Below are 21,001 nucleotides of genomic sequence, written 5' to 3'. Positions count from 1 at the left end.
TGAGTCAACTCTTTGTGTGAGGTGGCCAAAGTACTGGAGTTTCAGCTTTAGCATCATTCCTTCCAAAGAAATCCCAGGGCTGATCTCCTTCAGAATGGACTGGTTGGATCTCCATGCAGTCCAAAGGACTCTCAAGAGTCTTCTCCAACACCACAATTCAAAAGCATCAATTATTCGGTGTCGGCTTTCTTCACAGTCCAACTGTCACATCCATACATGACCACAGGAAAAACCATAGCCTTGACTAGATGAACCTTTGTAAGCAAAGTAATGTCTCTGCTTTTGAATATGCTATCTAGGTTGGTCATAACTTTCCTTCCAAGGAGTAAGCGTCTTTTAATTTCATGGCTGCAGTCACCATCTGCAGTGATTTTGAAGCCCCCCAAAAATAAGTTGTAACACTGTTTTCCCATCTCTTTCCCATGAGTGATGGGACCAGACGCCATGATCTTCGTTTTCTGAATGTTGAGTTTTAAGCCAACTTTTTCACTCTCCTCTTTTACCTTCATCAAGAGGCTTTTAGTTCCTCTTCACTTTCTGCCATAAGGGTGGTGTTATCTGCATATCTGAGGTTATTGATATTTCTCCTGGCAATCTTAATTCCAGCTTGTGCTTCTTCCAGCCCAGCATCTGTCATGATGTACTCTGCATAGAAGGTAAATAAGCAGGGTGACAATATACAGCCTTGACGTACTCCTTTTCCTCTTTGGAACTAGTCTGTTGTTCCATGTCCAGTTCTAACTGTTGTTTCCTGACCTGCATACAAATTTCTCAAGAGCCAGGTCAGGTGGTCTGGTATTCCCATCTCTTTCAGAATTTTTCAGTTTATTGTGATCCACACAGTCAAAAGCTTTGGCATAGTCAATAAAGCAGAAATAGATGTTTTTCTGGAACTCTCTTGCTTTTTCCATGATCCAGCAGATGTTGGCAATTTGGTCTCTGGTTCCTCTGCCTTTTCTAAAACCAGCTTGAACATCTGGAAGTTCACGGTTCACATATTGCTAAAGCCTGGCTTGGAGAATTTTGAGCATTACTTTATTAGCGTGTGAGATGAGTGCAATTGTGTGCTAGTTTGAGTATTTTTTGGCATTGCCTTTCTTTGGGATTGGAATGAATACTGATCTTTTCCAGTCCTGTGGCCACTGCTGAGTTTTCCAAATTTGCTGGCATATTGAGTGCAGCACTTTCACGGCATCATCTTTCAGGATTTGAAATAGCTCCACTGGAATTCCATCACCTCCACTAGCTTTGTTCATAGTGATGCTTTCCAAGGCCCACTTAACTTCACATTCCAGGATGTCTGGCTCCAGGTCAGTGATCACATCATCGTGATTATCTGGGTCATGAAGATCTTTTTGTACAGTTCTTCTGTGTATTCTTGCCATCTCTTCTTAATATCTTCTGCTTCTATTAGGTCCATACAATTTCTGTCCTTTATCGAACCCATCTTTGCATGAAATGTTCCCTTGGTATCTCTAATTTTCTTGAAGAGATCCCTAGTCTTTCCCATTCTGTTGTTTTCCTCTATTTATTTGCATTGATCACTGAGGAAGGCTTTCTTATCTCTTCTTGCTATTCTTTGGAACTCTGCATTCAGACGCTTGTAATCTTCCTTTTCTCCTTTGCTTTTTGCTTCTCTTCTTTTCACAGCTATTTGTAAGGCCTCCCCAGACAGCCATTTTGCTTTTTTGCATTTTTTTTTCCCCCATGGGTATGCTCTTGATCCCTGTCTCCTGTACAATGTCACGAACCTCATTCCATAGTTCATCAAGCACTCTATCTATCAGATCTAGGCCCTTAAATCTAATTCTCACTTCCACTGTATAATCATAAGGGATTTGATTTTGGTCATACCTGAGTGGTCTAGTCGTTTTCCCTACTTTCTTCAACTTAAGTCTGAATTTGGCAATAAGGAGTTCATGATCTGAGCCACAGTCAACTCCTGGTCTTGTTTTTGTTGACTGTATAGAGCTTCTCCATCTTTGGCTGCAAAGAATAGAATCAATCTGATTTCAGTGTTGACCGTCTGGTGATGTCCATGTGCAGAGTCTTCTCTTGTGTTGTTGGAAGAAGGTGTTTGCTATGACCAGTGTATTTTCTTGGCAAAACTCTATCACTCTTTGCCCGGCTTCATTTCGTATTCCAAGTCCAAATATGCCTGTTTTCCAGGTGTTTCTTGACTTCCTACTTTAGCATTCCAGTCCCCTATAATGAAAAGGCCATCTTTTTTGGGTGTTAGTTCTAAAAGGTCTTGCAGGTCTTCATAGAACCATTCAACTTCAGCTTCTTCAGCATTACTGGTTGAGGCATAGACTTGGATTACTGTGATATTGAATGGTTTGCCTTGGAAACGAACAGAGATCATTCTGTCGTTTTTGAGATCGCATCCAAGTACTGCATTACAGACTCTTTTGTTGACCATAATGGCTACTCCATTTCTTCTGAGGGATTCCTGCCCGTAGTAGTAGATATAATGGTCATCTGAGTTAAATCCACCCATTCCAGTCCATTTTAGTTTGCTGATTCCTAGAATGTCGGCATTCACTCTTGCCATCTCCTGTTTGACTACTTCCAATTTGCCTTGATTCATGGACCTAACATTCCAGGTTCCTACACAATCTTGCTCTTACAGCATTGGACATTGCTTCTATCATCAGTCACATCCACAGCTGGGTATTCTTTTTGCTTTGGCTCCATCCCTTCATTCTTTCTGGAGTTATTTCTCCAATGATCTCCAGTAGCATATTGGGCACCTACTGACCTGAGGAGTTCCTCTTTCAGTATCCTATCATTTTTCCTTTTCATACTGTTCATGGGGTTCTCAAGGCAAGAATACTGAAGTGGTTTGCCATTCCCTTCTCCAGTGGACCACATTCTGTCAGACCTCTCCACCATGACCCGCCCATCTTGGGTGGCCCCACGGGCATGGCTTAGTTTCATTGAGTTACCCCAGCTGTGGTCCTAGTGTGATTAGATTTACTAGTTTTCTGTGAGTATGGTTTCAGTGTGTCTGCCCTCTGATGCCTTCTTGCAACACCTACCGTCTTACTTGGGTTTCTCTTACCTTGGGCATGGGGTATCTCTTCATGGATGCTCCAGCAAAGCACAGCCACTGCTCCTTACCTTGGATGGGGGGTATCTACTCACCACCACCCATTCTGACCTTGAACGTGGAATAGCTCTACATTCAATAGACTTTACAAAAATAAAGTCTGTCGATGAGAGTTAAGAATAATAAAATAATTCTCCTAATGAAATTTAGACAGCAGAAGTGAAATATTCTGTCTGTTGAGACTTTTCAAATCAGTTCAGTTTAGTCACTCAGTCATGTCTGACTCTTTGCAACCCCATGGACCACAGCACACCAGGCCTCCCTGTCCATCACCGACTCCTGGGGCTTACTCAAACTCATGTCCAATGAGTCGGTGATGCCATCCAACCATCTCATAATCTGTTGTCCCCTTCTCTTCCTCCCTTCAATCTTTCCAAGCATCAGGGTCTTTTCAAATGACTCAGTTCTTCGCATCAGGTGGCCAAACTATTAGAGTTTCAGTTTCAGCATCAGTCCTTCCAATGAATATTCAGGACTGATTTCATTTAGGATTGACTGGTTGGATCTCTTTGCAGTCCAAGGGACTCTCAAGAGTCTTCTCCAACACTACAGTTCAAAAGGATCAATCCTTCAGTGCTCAGCTTTCTTTATAGTCCAACTCTCACATCCATACATGACCACTGGAAAAACCATAGCTTTGACTAGATGGTCCTTTGTCGGCAAAGTAATGTCTTTGTTTTTTAAAATGCTTTCTAGTTTGCTCATAGCTTTTTTTCCAAGGAGCAAGCATCTTTTAATTTCATGGCTGCAGTCACCATCTGCAGTGATTTTGGAGCCCCAAAAATAAAGTCTGACACTGTTTCCACTGTTTCCCCATCTACTTCCCATGAAGTGATGGGACCAGATGCCATGATCTTTGTTTTCTGAATGTTGAGCTTTAAGCTAACTTTTTCACTCTCCTCTTTCACGTTCATCAAGAGACTTTTGAGTTCCTCTTCACTTTCTGCCATAAGGGTGGTGTCATCTGCATATCTGAGGTTATTGATATTTTTCCCAGCAATCTTGATTCTAGCTTGTGTTTCTTCCAGTCCAGCATTTCTCATGATGTACTCTGCATATAAGTTAAATAAGCAGGGTGACAGTATACAACCTTGACGTACTCCTTTTCCTCTTTGGAACCAGTCTGTTGTTCCATGTCCAGTTCTAACTGTTGCTTCCTGACCTGCATACAGGTTTCTCAAGAGTCAGGTCAGGTGGTCAGGTATTCCCTTCTCTTGAAGAATTTTCCAAAGTTTATTGTGATCCACACAGTCAAAGGCATTGGCATAGTCAATAAAGCAGAAATAGATGTTTTTTCTGGAACTCTCTTGCTTTTTCCATGACCCAGCGGATGTTGGCAATTTGATCTCTGGTTCCTCTGCATTTTCAAAAACCAGCTTGAATATCTGGAAGTTCATGGTTCATGTATTGCTGAAGCGTGGCTTGGAAAATTTTGAGCATTACTTTACTAGCATGTGAGATGAGTGCAATTGTGTGGTAGTTTGAGCATTCTTTGGCATTGGCTTTCTTTGGGATTGGAATGAAAACTGACCTTTTCCAGTCCTGTGGCCACTGCTGAGTTTTCCAAATTTGCTGGCATATTGAGTGCAGCACTTTTATAGCATCATCTTAAGTATAGTGAATTATTTATTAAAAATTGACAAAATGGTGTCAAAATCAAATGGTCGAGGATCTTAAGGTAACAATGCTATTAATGTATATTTTTATACTTGACAGTAGGTTAATCAATCTTTGTAAGAGAATTTATCAAATTTTAATCTGTAAATCATAGTATTGAGAACCCTTTAAATTTTTTCAGTGTTCATATGTGCACAACTCAATGCCAAAAATCACATTCACTATGACATAAGGTTTTATTCTGACTTTTTACTTTCAGTTTTGGTTTATTTAAGAGAATAGTTTTTACTATTTTACATTTTTTGCCCATTTAATGATATTTTCTTTTCTTGAAAACATGTCTATTTACATCAGAAAATTCTGTGGACATGAGCAGTTGGTTCTTAGTCATTTAAATAGGGGTATATAGAATTTGTAGGAAAGAGTAACCAAACTTAGACACAATTATATTTAACTCCTAGCCAGTTTATATGGCATATTAGAAATGTTCCATCTGTTATATGACAATGATTTTAAGTTCTAGCTTAAAGATATAATGTTTAAGAGATTTAGTTTTCAATTTAAGTGGCATAGAGGTAAGTGAGATAATCAGAATTCATACTTTTTCAAAAGGATTTGTATATAAGTTGACTATATGTTAATATATGTAGGCATTTGTTCATTCAGTGTTTATCCCTGGGTACATCAGGGAATTAGTAGCTAAGGTTTATTGGCGTGTGCCAGATTAACTTATACTTTACTTAGAAAGTAGTCTTTCCCTTAATGTTTAAGACTTTAACACAGACAAGTACAGAATTTTTGTCATTCTAAGACTTTTTATCTGAGATCAACTCTTAATACATTTTTAACACATCTATCACTTGTCATATTTATCTTTTGTTTCTGTTTGTGACACTTCAAGTCTACTCTCTTAGCACAATACAGTGTAGTTAATTAGAGTCACCATGTTACACTTTAGATAATACCTTATTCATTTTATTGATGAAAGAGTTTCTGCTTTCATCAGTCTCTTCATATTTTCTACAGCTCCAGTCATGGACAAACACTTTGTTTACTTTTTGATTCTAGGAATTTGACTTTTTAATTTGGATTTCACGTATAAGAGATATCACTCAGTATTTGATTTTCTATCTTGCTTATTTCACTTAGCATAATGCCCTAAAGATCCATCCATGTTGTTGAAATGGAAAGGATTTCCTTCTTTTCCCTGGCTGAAGAATATTCCATAACCACAACTTCTTTATTCATTCATCAGTTGATGAACACTGAGACTGTTTTCATACCCTTGCTATTGTGAATAAGGCTGTAATGAATGTGGGAATGAAGGTACCTCTTCAACATTCTCTTTTCATTTCCTTTGGATATATACTCCAAAGTGGGAATCTTGGATCATGTTGTTCTGATTTTTAATATTTTAAAGAACCTCTATATTGCTTTCCATAGCAACAGTACCAAGTTAAATTTCCAGCAGTAGTGCACAAAAGTTCTCTTTTCTTCACATCCTCATCAACGATTGTCATTCCTTGCCTTTTTTTATAGCCATTCTAAAGGATATGAGGTCACTTATCATTGTTTTGACTTGCATTTACCTGATAACTAATAATGTTGGGTCCCTTTTATGTACCTGAAGGCCATTTATATTTCTTCTTTGGAAAAAATATCTATTCAGATCATCTGCCCATTGTTAAATGGATGGTTTGTTTGGTTTTGTTTTATTCCTATTGAGTTCTGTGAGTTATTTTACTATTTTGGATATTAACTCCTCATCAGATACGATTTGCAAGCACTTATCATCTTTTGTTCAGTAAGTTTACTTTTCATTTTACTGATAGTTTCTTTGTTTTGCAGAACTTTTTAACTTGATGCCATCCCAACTGTTTATATTTTGCCTCTGTTTCCTTTCCTTGTGCTGTCAAATCCAAGAAAAAATCATCACCAACAAAAGTAGATCAAGGTTACTGCATGTCTTGAATTTAAACAGTGCTGCGATGAACATTGGGGTACACTGGTTTCCTCATGTATAGCTGCTGGATCATAAGGCAGAGTTTTTTAAGGAATCTCCACACTGATGTCAAGGAGATTACTAGTTTGCATCACCAACAATATAAGAGGGTTCCCTTTACTGCAATCATCACCAGCATGTTACGTAGAGTATTATGATTTCAGGTCTTAAATTTAAGGTTTTAATCCATTTTGAGTTGGGTTTTGTGTGTGGTGCAAAATAAGGGTTTGATTTTATTTTTTAAATGTGGCTGTGCATTTTTACAAACATTTGTTGGAGAAACTGTTAAGGTTAACTAGGTCCCATTTGTTTATTTTCTCCAATATTTGTATATATACTGTTTTGACTCCAGTTTATAGCTTCTGGTCTTACATTTAGATCTTTAATCCTGGTGTTAGAAAGTGGTCCAGTTTCATTCTTTTACAAGTTGACCAGATTTCCCAGCACCAAAAGAGAAAATTGTATATCTTGCCTTTGTCAATATGGATTTAGGATTCCATTGATCAATATGTCAACCCCTGGTCTGTCAAGAATGATGTCCTGCCTTTTGGAGAAGGGAATGTGCTCCAAACGTGTATATACTTGACTCTTTGGGCTTCCCTGGTGGCTCAGTTGGTAAAAAAAAAAAAAAAATCTGCCTGCAATATGGAGGACCTGAATTCAACCCCTGGGTCAAGAAGATCCCCTGGAGAAGGGAATGGCATCCCGCTGTAGTATTCTTGCCTGTAGAATTCCATGGAGAGAAAAGCCTGGCAGGCCACCATTCATGGGGTTGCAAAGGGTTGGACATGACTGAGCGACTAATCCTCTCCCTTGTCTGTAAATTAACTGACCATATATTATATATGAATTTATTTCTGGGATCTCTATTCTGTTTCACTGGTCTATGTCAGTTTTTATGCTAATGTCACACTGTTTTAATAACAATACCTTTGTAATATAGTTTGACATCAGGAAATGTCTTATCTCCAGCTTTGTTCTTTACCAAGATTTTTATTGCTATTTGGGGTCATTTCTGGTTCCACACAAATATCTATTTCTGTAAAAAAATACTATTGAAATTTTGATAGAGATTGTATTGAATATACAGATTGCTTTGGGTGGTAGGAACATTTCAACAATATTCTTTTAATCTAATATTCCTTTAACATGGAATGTCTTTTAACTTATTTGTAGACACTTCAATTTCTTTCATCAGCATCTTAGTTTTCAGTATACAGATACTTCAATTTCTCAGTTAAATTTATTCCTAAGTATTCTTTCTTGATGAAACTATATATGGGATATTTCATTAATATCCTTCTTACAGCTTGATTAAAGTGTATAGAAATGCAACTGAAAACATACACACACACACACACACAAGAAATGTGGCTGATTTATTTTTACCTTATATTTTGCAACCTTATTGAATTCATCTATTCTAACAGTTTTGGGGTGGAGAGTTTAAGTGTTTTCTACATATAACAACACCATATTATCTGCAAATAGGAACAATTTATTTTCTTTTTCATATTTTGATGCCTTTTGTTTCTTTTTCTTGCCTAATTTCTCTGTTGATAATTTTAATTACTATGGTGAATAAAAGTGGTGAGATTGAACATCTTAGTCTTGTTCCTGATTTTTCAATCTTTTACTGTTGATTATGATTCAAGAGTGGGCTATGTGTTTCCTTGGTGGCTTAGTTAGTAAGGAATCTGCCTGCAATGCAGAAGACCCAGGTCTGACCCTGAATAGGGAAAATCACCTGGAGAAGGGAAAGGAAACCCACTTGAATGTTCTTGACTGGAGAATTCCATGGACAGAGGAGCCTGGCGGCCCCCAGTCCATGAGGTTGCAAAGAGTTGGTCATGACTGAGTCCCTTTCACTTTTTCACCTGTCATGTAAGACCTTTATTTTAATGAAGTTTGTTTTCTTTATGCCCAGTTTGTTGAGAATTGTATTCTTCATTTTTATCCTTCATTTTTTAATGCATCAGACTTTATTTTTCTGGGCTCCAAAATCACTGCTACTAGATAGAGACTCACACTGAGAAGGAATTACTAGAGAAGCCCAAGACAATGGTGGAGATAAAACAAGAACAGGAGAGGAATTTTTATTCATTGGCATATATACCACTATATATATAAAAAAAAAGTCTCTCATTCAGTCATGCCTGACTCTTTGCAACCCCATGGACTGTAGCCTGCCAAGCTCCTCCTCTGTCTCCTCTTCTTGCTTGATCCTAGGCAAGAATACTTAAAGGACAGGGTTACCATTTCCTTCTCCAATATACAACTATAACAAATATTAAACACAGCACTACTTCAAGGCAAAGTAACAAAAATCTTCACACTAAAGGTGTGTATAATGCAGTTTCTGTTACCTGATACATCATGTTTGGTATCAACAAAAAGTTATCCAAAAAGTTAGTTTAGGCATACCAAAAGGCAAGGAAAAACACATTTTGAAGAGACAAAGGACTAAGTATTCAACACAAGATCCAAATATGATATAGATGTTGGAATTCCAACAGGGAATTGTAAGCAGTTAATATTAATATGTTAAGAGAGCTAGTGGAAAATGATCTGTGTCAATAAATCATATCTACATGAGGAAAGTGTTACTCAGTCTGATCCGACTCTTTGCAACCCCATGGACTATAGCCCACCAGGCTCCTCCCACCAGGCTCCTCTGTCCATGAGATTTTCTAGGCAAGAATACTGGAGTAGTTTGCCATTTCCTTCTCCAAGCGATCTTCCCAACTCAGGGATTGAACCCAGATCTCTCCATTGCAGGCAGATTCTTTACCTTCTGAGCCACCAACCAAGGTTCATGAGGAAGGAAGATCATCAAAAAAAGAATATGTAAAGTAAATATAATTTGAAATATTCTCATTGTTAACCTGAGAATGGATCACATTAATATAACAACATATTGATGATTGTAGCATACAGATAAATTAAATGAATTATTAGCAACCTCAGAAGGAACAGGAGGAAATTGGGAAAATTATTATAAGATACCTACTTTATATACTAAGTGATATGGTCTACTTATTTGAAATTAGACTTAGATTAGTTAAAAACCTATATTGCCAAATCTAGGACAATAGCTAAACATTTATTTTTAAGTAAGTGTAACTGATATGCTAAGCAAAGAGATAAAATGGTATAATTAACATATAACAGCTGTAGATGTACAGCACAATGATTTCATATATGTATATACTGTGAAATAATTACCACAATAAGTCTAGTTAGATCCATCACCATACAAAGTTACAAACTTTTTTCTTGTGTTCAGGATTTTTAAGAATTTCATTTGATACAGCAATTCCACTTCTGTGTATTTATCTGAAGAAAACAGAAACACTAATTAGAAAACATATCCATACCCCCAGGTTCATTTCAGCATTATTTACAATAGCTAAGATATGTAAATAATCTGTCCATTTATGGATGAATGATTAAAGAAAATTATATATATATATATATATACATACAGACATATATATATACATACAAAATGGAAAATTATTCAGCTATAAAGAATAAAATCTTGCACATTTCCAATATACAATGAAATACTAAGTACAGTCATTATATTGTGCATTGCCTTCCTATGACTTATAACTGAAAATTTGTGTATTTTTGCTCCCTTCATCTATTTTGCCAATTTCCCACCCCTTGTCTCTTGCAACCACTATCTGTTCTGAGTTCAGTTTTTAAATTTTTTTTTTAATTTTTACTATTCCACATACAAGTGAGATTATATGATATTGTCTTTCTGTCTGACTTATTTTACTTATCATAATGTCCTAAATGTCCAACTATGTAGTCACAAATGGCAAAATTTCATTTATTCATTCATTCATTACAAAATCAGGTAAGTTTGGTTAGGTCCTATTTGTTTATTTTTTATGTTACTTCTATTGCCTTGGGAGACTGACCTAAGAAAACATTGGTACGATTTATGTCAGAGAATGTTTTGCCTATGCTCTCTTCTAACAGTTTTATGGTATTTTTATTAAATGTAAGTCTTTAAGCCACTTTGAGTTTATTTTGGTGTATGATGTGAAGATGTCTTCTATCTTCATTGATCCACATGAGGCTGTCCAGTTTTCTCAATACAAAGTGTTTTCTTTCGTTCTTTTTTTTTTTTTTTTAATCTCACTCATAGCACCAAAAACTCATCCTGGAATAAAGTAGAGAAGAAAATACTATAGAATTTGTCCTCTTAACCCATTCTGCAGTTCTGCATTTCTAAGCTTCTTTTGCCTAGAGCTTATGTCCTGGATAGTCACATTGCTAGTAGTCTTTACTGATTAAAACATTTAGGCATTTTATCCTATCAAAATAAATAATCTGTTTATGCAAATGACTGTGTGGAAGCATGAAAAAGATTCTCACTCATCCTAGGGCCAAAAGAAGTGATGACAGAATATGCATTCAAAAGATCTGACCTATGTTTTTAAATGCTTTCATGTTTCTACATCTTAAGAAACAGACAAACCCAAATGAGGTTAATAGGACCACTAGGATTTGTGATCATGTTTGCAAAATAACCCTGTAAAATTCTTCAGGCCAATATTTAACAAATAATCCTATTGTATTACTAAATTGTCAGAACCATACTGTAACATATCTTTATTATATATTTCCTATATAATTACAAAGTTACATGGCAACCAAGTTGACTTCAACAAAAAAAAACCTTAGTATTTTAATTATGCATAGCCAATTTTTATATGCAATAGTTTGGATTGGCTGCTGTCAGTACGATTCATTTCTTTAAGTAACCAAATTAGCTTCAGCTTTTTTTATTCTTCATATCAACATATTGTTTAAAAGAAGTAAATAAACTTATATCTTGATCTGAACTTTAATCAAGGCTACAAATTATCAATAAACTAAGCTAACAAACTGTAGTGTTAGTCCTCTTCTCTCTCTTCACTCCTTCCTTTCACTCTAATCTATATTTGCAAATGCCAACAGATAGCACACATCAATTATTTATGAAGGACATGCTGCTTATATAATCAGTCCAATTAGATCTTTTCCCATGAGTAAATGCCTTCAAATAACAACATCCTGCATTAAAAAAAAAAAAATCAATGCATGAATCAACAAATAATCATTGAATATCTAATAGAGTTGGCTATAAATATATAAGGTTGTTTTCCTTCTGATCTGAAAAGAACATGTAATTGCTGAGAAGCCAGTCCTACACTTATGGGCTGTAACTTAGGGCTACAGAACTGATCAGTAGGAAATATCACTAGCTATGCTTGTGTTTCAAAGATGAGTGCATATCTCTATCACTGTTTAATAGTGTTCAAATCTGTTAATACATGTAGTCTGGTGAAATGAGGTAGCCAAAAATGCACTGAACAGAAAAATAGTTTCCCTGGATATGTCTGTCCCTGAAACATGATCTATGGAATTCATTTGGTCATACCTTCAGTTAGAATTTTATATATCAAATAGAAAATCCAAAGGAGGCCTGTGTAATTCTTTAAGTTATGCCTCTCATGGAGTTTTTCAGGGCTCATTTACTATGACTCAAGAAACTTTCATTACTCAAGTCTTTACAACTTTTTTTTTCTTTCAACTTTCTAGTCATTTCATACTTGCACATATCTATTTTTCCCAGTCTCTAATTTGAAAAATCATTCTTCTCTGTGTATGTGGAGTGCCTGTATTCTGTTGCTGCCTACATCCTACACCTTTAACTGTCCATCTTCAGAGGCAGATGTTTCAGTTGACATCTCCAGCATCCTTTCCTCCTTGAGCATCAGTCCTAATTTTTGTTTGGTTATCCACTTATCTACGAAGTGAAGATACTTAGTTCATGTGGTCAAATTGAGAGTCTTCCTCCCTGAACTATTTTTCATGCATGAGCCCCTGACTCACAGCAAACCTCTATACCCAGCTGCTGGTTCAGGACTGGGCATGCTATACAAGCCTTTCAAATCAGAATTACACTCAGGAATTTTATAGACTTTATTGAAAAATTGCATTTACCTTCATGATAACTTTCTGTTTGGAGAGACAACAGCCAACCCCCTCCTACCATAGGATGTATGTTTAAAGCCAGCTGAGGATACAGCTCCACGTCTTCCCAGATGTGAAACAAAGCATAAGAAATGTTGGTATTTCTGAGAAATGAGGTAAAACAATTTTATCCTTAACCTTAAATCCAGTCATTAATGAAAGCCTCCCTAATCTCAGACTGTTACTACATGTGCCAATATAATATCTTTTAACTCAAGTTATTTTAGGTTTTACTTTACTTCTCTTCAAATTAAAGATCTATAATAGACTATTTAAATTCAGATTTCAAAAATCCTCAACTTTAAAATGATAAATTGAATCCTATGTACTGCATAAGGATTTGAGAAAATATTTGTACATTTATTTTTTATAAAATAGTGAAGCACTATAGAAAAGCATTCCTAGGAGAACCACCAAGAGGAAGTATGGCAACGTTTTCTCTGCTACAATAGGCTTTAGCTCATAGGCTTCCCAGGTGGTACAGTGGTAAAGAATCCACCCAACCATACAGGAGATGTAGGAGATGCAGTTTGGGACGATCCCCAGGAGAAGGAAATGTCAACCGTCTCCAGTATTCTTGCCTGGGAAATCCTATGGGCAGAGGAGCCTGGCAGAATGCATTCCATAGGGTAGCAAAGAGTTGGACACAACTTACTGACTGCACACACATGATTTGGTCATCTCTTTTCCTGGAGCAAACTTGCCACCTGAGACAAACTTCAATGATAATAATGCAAAGGCAGGTATGATATTAGAGAATCCAATGAGAGAGACTGAGGAATTCTCTATGAGTCAGTTCTCCAGGGTAGATGAAAACTTGTGATGAATGGAAGGAATATCCCAACAAACAGGAGGGGGGAAATCCATAACAAGAACAGGTAAAATAAAAAATTGATTTAACAGTGGTTAAAGACATTAATACAGGAACAATAGAGAAAATACTCAACTGCATTAAAAGTTATGAGTTTGTTCTCATAGAGTTAATCTCTTATATCTCAGAGACACTCTCATGTGGTCATGGCTGTTAGCCTGTTTGATGATGAATCACAAGGTTTCTATTCATGAGGCATTCACAGTCTTAAGTAGAAACAAGATATATAAATAAACTCTACTAAAATAGAAGTGTGTAGTGTTCACAAGCATACTTGAGTATCTATATGGACATAAGTCTTCAGGGCTGCAGGCCTCCACATGGCCTGAAGGAGTGTTTTCTTATGTCTTTAAAAAGTTTCACATCCAGAAATATGCCCCCATGCTTGCTGAACACACATTTATGACAAGAGTTTTACTTATTTTAATTCATATTAAATTAGAAATTTAAAGGAGGCTTGAAACACCAAAAATCTCCATCTTGCACCCATTTAGGAGAATGGGATATTGCCCTTACCCAGATGCTGATCATTCAAATACATGTATATACCTTTTTCAGAGATAAGAAATCAAAAAGAGGGGGAGCAACCCTATGGTAATTGAGACAATGTGTAATTCTAGAAAATGGCTGATTATTAATAACTTGACTATATAATTATGATTATTAGTTTTGTGATATCAGTTTTTTTCTTCTCATCCTGAAGGAGGAAAGGAACAGGCTGAGCTGACTCCATCTTGAAAAAGAAGGAAACTCCATCTTACATTCCCAGTGAACTTTGGACTATGTGCCTGGTAGCCATGGAAATAACATACCTATGGCTGAACAGGCCTCCTGGACTGATAAACACCAGATTCCATACCAAGATTTACCATTGCCAGAAAGAATGGAATGATCCCCTATGTAGTCAATCACCTTTGTGATCTCTATGGCACCCATTTGTGTAGGCTACAATGTATAACCAGCTGACCCTTCTGATTATGAATCATGGCTGTAACCTGATTGCATCTCCCTTTAACATTTTCCAGGCTATGTTTAAAGAATTTGGGAATGGGAGCTTGAGCACGTACACTTAAGTTATGTAAGGTTTTCACAAAAGTTAGTTGGGGTCCCTGGCTAAAGAGGAAGCTCTGCCTCGGACCCACCAGTGTAATAAACTGCACTCCCCTATCCACGCTGTCCTTCTGAGTGAGTTTGCTTCCCAGAACATTTGGCTATAACATTTGGTGCATTGGCAGGGGAACTCCTCACTTTGAGGAGACAAGTCCTGCTTGGGGCTACTCTGAGGCCTTTCAGCTTGGATCTTCTAGAGCAGGGAAGGTGTCTCCCTCTTCTGGAAAGGTTCCATTCCTCGATGCCCAGAACTTTCACGTTGATGGATATTGGATGGCAGCAGGTAGGAGGTTTCTACCCAGCAGGGTGGAGGAGGGGGCCTGACCAACCCCCTGGAAGGGAATAGGGAGCACTCAGACTGGACTGTCACAAAGAGGTGGTATTCACATTGTTCTGGGATAGATTGCTACTGGACATACGTGAGAAAGTTTTGGGGAAAGCAGACCTATGAATGTCACAGAGGAGGTGGTGTCCGTGTTGCCTGGGGGTAAACTATTATTGGGCAATCGCAAAGGTGATTCTAGGGGAAGAAACTTGGTCTTTGCATGCCTGTAGTTTGCCCTCACCAAGGAGGTGTCCTATCTGCTGTGAAATTTTTGATCCCCTCAAAACTGCCAGGCTAGAAGGAGGGGGATACATAAATGAGTAAGAATTGGCTTTTCCAGAGACAGCCTGGGACGTGGGATATTTAACCCATCTGTCTTTTCATCCGCACCTGATCAAGCCCACCAAGGCAGAACAGACCTTAAAAGTCAAGGGAGAAGGAATCTTGGACCATGTGGTTTTCTGGTTCAGTCATGCTGACCGGCAGATGAAGACACACCGATCCCCCTTCTCCCTCTGGGATCTGGTAGGTAAGGCTCTTCTCGCTCCAATTAGGAAGGAGATGGAATGGCAATTTAAGTGTTTCATTGAGTGGAAATATCAGAAGTACATAGGGTACCAAGAACTTTGTAGACAGAATGAAAAGGAAAGAAAGAAGAAGGTTCAAGAAGGTAAGCAAGATGGGGGAAAGTGAATCTAAGGCAACTGTACTGGAGTGCATGATTAAAAATCTTAAGAAGGGATTTGGAGGAGACTGTGGAGTGAAGATGATGCCTAACCCCCTCCACATACTCTGTGAGGTCTAATGGCCCTCTGTGGGCATAGGATGGGCACCAGAAAGTACCATGAACTTAAAAATAGTGGAAGCAATCTATACGGTGGTCATAGGAGAGCTGGAACATCCAGATCAATATCCATATATTGACTCGTGGCTAGGGTTAGCTTAAGACCCCCTTCCTTGGGTGAGATTCTATATAAAGAAAGGGAAAAGAACATTATTAATGGCACAAAAGTTGACTAATGATAAAAAAAAAAAAAAAAGAAATTCTGCAGGATTTGGATGGGGACGACCTGCTCCCTCCCCCATACTGGATGATAATGCACCCACTGTACAATGTTCCACCAGGACCGGAGGCCGCCTTAATGCCGGATCCAGGGCCAGGTGAAGTTCCTGCAGCAGCCACTGCTCCTCTACTGACTCTCCCGGAGATCCTAGAACTGCCATTTCAGCAGGCTCCAATCCCAGAGATGGAGACCTCTGGTCAATGCTTTCAGGATTCAGCCACAGCTGGATCTCCCAGACTGTACCCGCCCCTGCTGGTGAGTACAGATGAAAAGGGGAAAGGAAGCACAGGAATTAGACAGAGGCTATGTCCTGCTAAGGAATAGGAGGAAAAAATCCCACTGCAGATGCCCCTCAGAGAGGCACAACAGCCCCCAGTTCAGGACGCAGATGGACACTACCACCAGCCTCCTATAGCCTATTATTACCAACCATCTTCCTCTATGGATATATTAAACTGGCAGAGACACACTCCACCATACTTGGGGAGCCACAAGCCATGATTAGGATAATAGAGACTACTTTTTGAACCCACCGCCCTACATAGGATGACATAATCCAACTACTAGCCTCCCTTTTCAGCACTGAGGAAAGACATAAGATCCTAACTGAGGCCAGGAAATGGTTAAGAGAAATGGAACCTGAGGGTACCGCAAACCGGCAGTGGTGGGCAGAACTAGCCACCCCCAGTGAGAGGCCCAATTGGGACTATTTCACAGAGGAAGGGAGGAGCCACCTGGAGAGATATCAGGCAGCTATTTTACAAGGCCTCAAACTGCTGCTGCTGCTGCTAAGTCACTTCAGTTGTGTCCGACTCTGTGTGACCCCATAGACGGCAGCCCACCAGGCTCCCCCTTCCCTGGGATTCTCCAGGCAAGAACACTGGAGTGGGTTGCCATTTCCTTCTCCAATGCATGAAAGTGAAAAGTGAAAGTGAAGTTGCTCAGTCGTGTCTGACTCTTAGCGACCCCATGGACCGCAGCCCACCAGGCTCCTCCATCCGTGGGATTTTCCAGGCAAGAGTACTGGAGTGGGGTGCCATTGCCTTCTCCGACAAGGCCTCAAGAGGGGGACTTGAAAACCTATGAATATGACAAAACCCTCTGAAGTGATTCAAAGGGAGACCGAATCACCCTCTGAGTTCTACAAAAGACTGTGCAAGGCCTATAGACTTTGTACACCAATTGATTCAGAGACTGCTGGATCTCAGATGGTGATTAATGCAGATTTTGTGTCTCAAACCTACCCCGATATCAGACGCAAGCTTCAAAAGGTAGACAGGGTATTGGCCATGACTAGCTCACAAATAATTGAGATCACTGATAAGGTATTCAGGAATAGTGACATGGAGACAAAAAGGGAAGTCTAGAAAAGGCAGAGAGAAGATAAGAGGGCTGACCAGAGGGTCACAGTACTGGCCATAGCCCTGGGAAGGTCCCTCCCTAGATCTTCCCAGCCCCTCCGAACGGGAGCCTGCCTCACAACAGGCCTTTTCCAAGAAGGACCAGGGCTGCCCTACCACCAAATCAATGCGCCTGATACCAGGGCTTCCACCACTGGAAAAATGAATGCCCTGAAATAGCAGGGCAAAGGATTTCGCATCGGCCGTTATAGGGCTTTTTTGAGATGGGTGCCACCGCTTCAGTCACCACTGACATTTCCGCTCCAGTGTCCACCATAAAGTCCATAATTTCGTCCCCCACTTTTAATTTTACCATGGGCTCTTGGGGACCTTGTGTCTTTGAGCCCCGTCACTGAATAGGGTTAGGGTTAGGGTTAGGGCAACATGCCTGAGAGGAGGCACGACGCTATTAGACCAGTCTAGAAAAGAGGTCATTTTGAGAATCCTACAACCAAGAACCAGACGACAGGTCCAAGAGTTCTTGGATGCCACTGGGTTTTGTAGGATTTGGATTCTGGGCTATTCCCAGATGGCCCAGCCATTATATGAACTCCTAACTGGACCAGAAGGAGATTCACTAAATTGAACTGAGAGACAGCAACAGGACTTAGAGGAACTAAAGCTGGCAATTATGTCAGCACCTGCCTTGGGCCTGCCAGACCTTGCTAAGACATTTACTCTTTATGTAACTGAAAAGGACACGGTGGCTATGGGAGTGTTGACCCAGACTATGGGCATAAGGGACAGACCCGTGGCTTATTTCTTGAAACGGCTAGACAATATCGCCGCCCGGTGGCCAGGATGCTTATGGGCAGTTGCTGCAGTTCCCTTACTGGTCCAGGAGGCAACCAAGCTGACTTTGGGCCAAGGCTTGATCATAAAAGTCCCTCATGAGGTCAACACTCTCCTGCAAGGGGACCCCCATAAATGGCTGTCAACATCCCAGATTACTCAATACCGAGGACTGTTATGTGAGAACCCCTGTATTACTATCTAACCTTGTCAGGCCCTGAATCTGGTCACTCTTCTTCCTGTGGGAGAAGGTGATCCCTCACATGATTGCAAGGACATCCTAGAAGTTTTTGCCAGCAAACCTGGCTTGAGAGACTTAGCCAATCTCAGACCCAGACTGGATCCTGTACACTGATGGCACTAGCCTGCTGAAACAAGGACGACTGTCAGGATATGCAGTAGTCATGGAAGAAACCATTGTTAAGGCTAGCTTTCTGCCATCACACTGGTCTACTCACCCGGCTGAACTATATGCTCTAATCCGGGCCCTCCAGCTGTCAAAAGGTAAGAAGACAAACATTTACACAGACTCCAGGTATGCTTTTGATACTTTCATGTACATAGGGCTTTATATAAAGAGAGAGGTCTTCTGACAGCCAAGGGAAAAGACATTGAAAACAAGGAAGAAATCTTGACTCTATTAGATTCTGTATGGGAACCTGAAAAGGTAGCGGTAATGCACTGTTGAAGTCACCAAAAGGAAGATGCCCCACAAGCACTGGGAAACTGATTAGCAGATAAAGCCACAAAATATGTAGCTGAGAAATTTGGGGCTGCTGGTGGGGGATCTATCAGAACCTTTGTACTCTCAAAAATGTCTGAGTTAATTTTGACTCTCCCATGATATATCCCAGCCCAAGACTAGCTGGCTGAAACAGAAAGGCCCACCAAAAATAAAAAAGGTTGGTGGGAACTGATGGATGGCAGGTTACCGGTACCTGAGGCATTAGCCCCCACACTGGTGCCTCAGGTTCACCAGGCAACTCACTTGGGACATGACAAAATGGAAAAATTAATTCAAAAATATTTCTTTTTTTTTTTTACTTGACAATTAATAATTTTATTTATTTTTATTTTTTTTACTTTTATTTTTAAAATTTACAATATTGTATTAGTTTTGCCAAATATCGAAATGAATCTGCCACAGGTATACCCGCGTTCCCCATCCTGAACCCTCCTCCCTCCTCCCTCCCCTACCCTCCCTCTGGGTCGTCCCAGTGCACCAGCCCCAAGCATCCAGTACCGTGCATCGAACCTGGACTGGCGACTCGTTTCATACATGATATTATACATGTTTCAATGCTATTCTCCCAAATCTCCCCACCCTCTCCCTCTTCCACAGAGTCCATAAGACTGATCTATACATCGGTGTCTCTTCCACGACTTTATTCTTTATGTAGAATGGAATCCTGGAACTGCTTTTCTTGCTCACAGGTCAGTCCTGCCCCCGGGCATAAAGAAAAACCTCCAGGAATACAGTTAAAAGGCACTCTACCCTTTGAACATTTAGAAGTGGACTTTTCTGAGATGAAACCCTGCCAACACTATCGTTATTTACCGGTCATGGTATGTACCTTCTCAGGATGGGTGGAGGCCTTCCCCACCTGAATGGAAAAAGCAAATGAAGTGGCTCAGTGTCTGCGTTGAGAAATAGTCCCCACATTCGGGTTCCCAACAAGTATAGGATCAGACAACAGCCGTGCATTTGTAGCTGACTTAATTCAACAGGTATGTAAAGCTCTAAAATCAAGTGGATATTACATAAGGCATATCAGTTCAGTTCAGTCGCTCAGTCGTGTCTGACTGTTTGTGACCCCATGAATCGCAGCACTCCAGGCCTCCCTGTCCATCACCAACTCCCAGAGTCCACCCAAACCCATGTCCATCGTATCGGTGATGCCATCCAACCGTCTGATCCTCTATCGTCCCCTTCTCCTCTTGCCTTCAGTCTTTCCCAGCATCAGGGTCTTTTCAAATGAGTCAACTCTCTGCACCAAGTGGCCAAAGTATTGGAGTTTCAGCTTCAACATCAGTCCTTCCAATGAACACCCAGGACTGATCTCCTTTAGGATGGACTGGTTGGATCTCCTTGCAGTCCAAAATAGGCCCCAAAGTTCCGGAATGGTGGCAAGAACCAACCGAACTCTTAAAAAGACACATTCAAAATGGATTATAGAAACTGACTGTTCATGGATAGACATGCTTCTGGCAGCCTTACTCAAATCAAGGGTAACCCCGCATTCCCATGGTTATTCTCCTTATGAAATTGTCTATGGGAGATCCCCTCGCATAGTAAGATAGATGTCAGCAAATATGCCACAGGTAAGGGGGGATGGGATTTCACAGCAGATGGAACAACTGGGTAAGGTAATAAATCAGGTAACTAAGTTCATACAAGAAAGAGTGCCTTTCCCCCTTGGGGGAACAGATTCACAAGTTTATGCCCAATGATCAGGTGTCGGTCAGAGACTGGAAACACAACTCCTTGGCCCCACATTGGAAGGGTCTATATACTATTGTTCTAACCACACCTACAGCAGTTAAAGTTGCAGGTGTCGCTCCCTGGATCCACCACACATGGGTGAAAAGAGCATATACCATGCAGACCCAGAGGACACCACATGGACTACACAAAAGCACCCCACTGATCCCTGTGAAACCAAGATCATTTT

This window comes from Bos javanicus, chromosome 6, assembly GCF_032452875.1.
Source record: "Bos javanicus breed banteng chromosome 6, ARS-OSU_banteng_1.0, whole genome shotgun sequence".
In the NCBI taxonomy this organism is placed as follows: domain Eukaryota; kingdom Metazoa; phylum Chordata; class Mammalia; order Artiodactyla; family Bovidae; genus Bos; species Bos javanicus.
The sequence above is the reverse complement of the archived record's forward strand: the minus strand, read 5'-3'. Positions refer to the sequence as shown.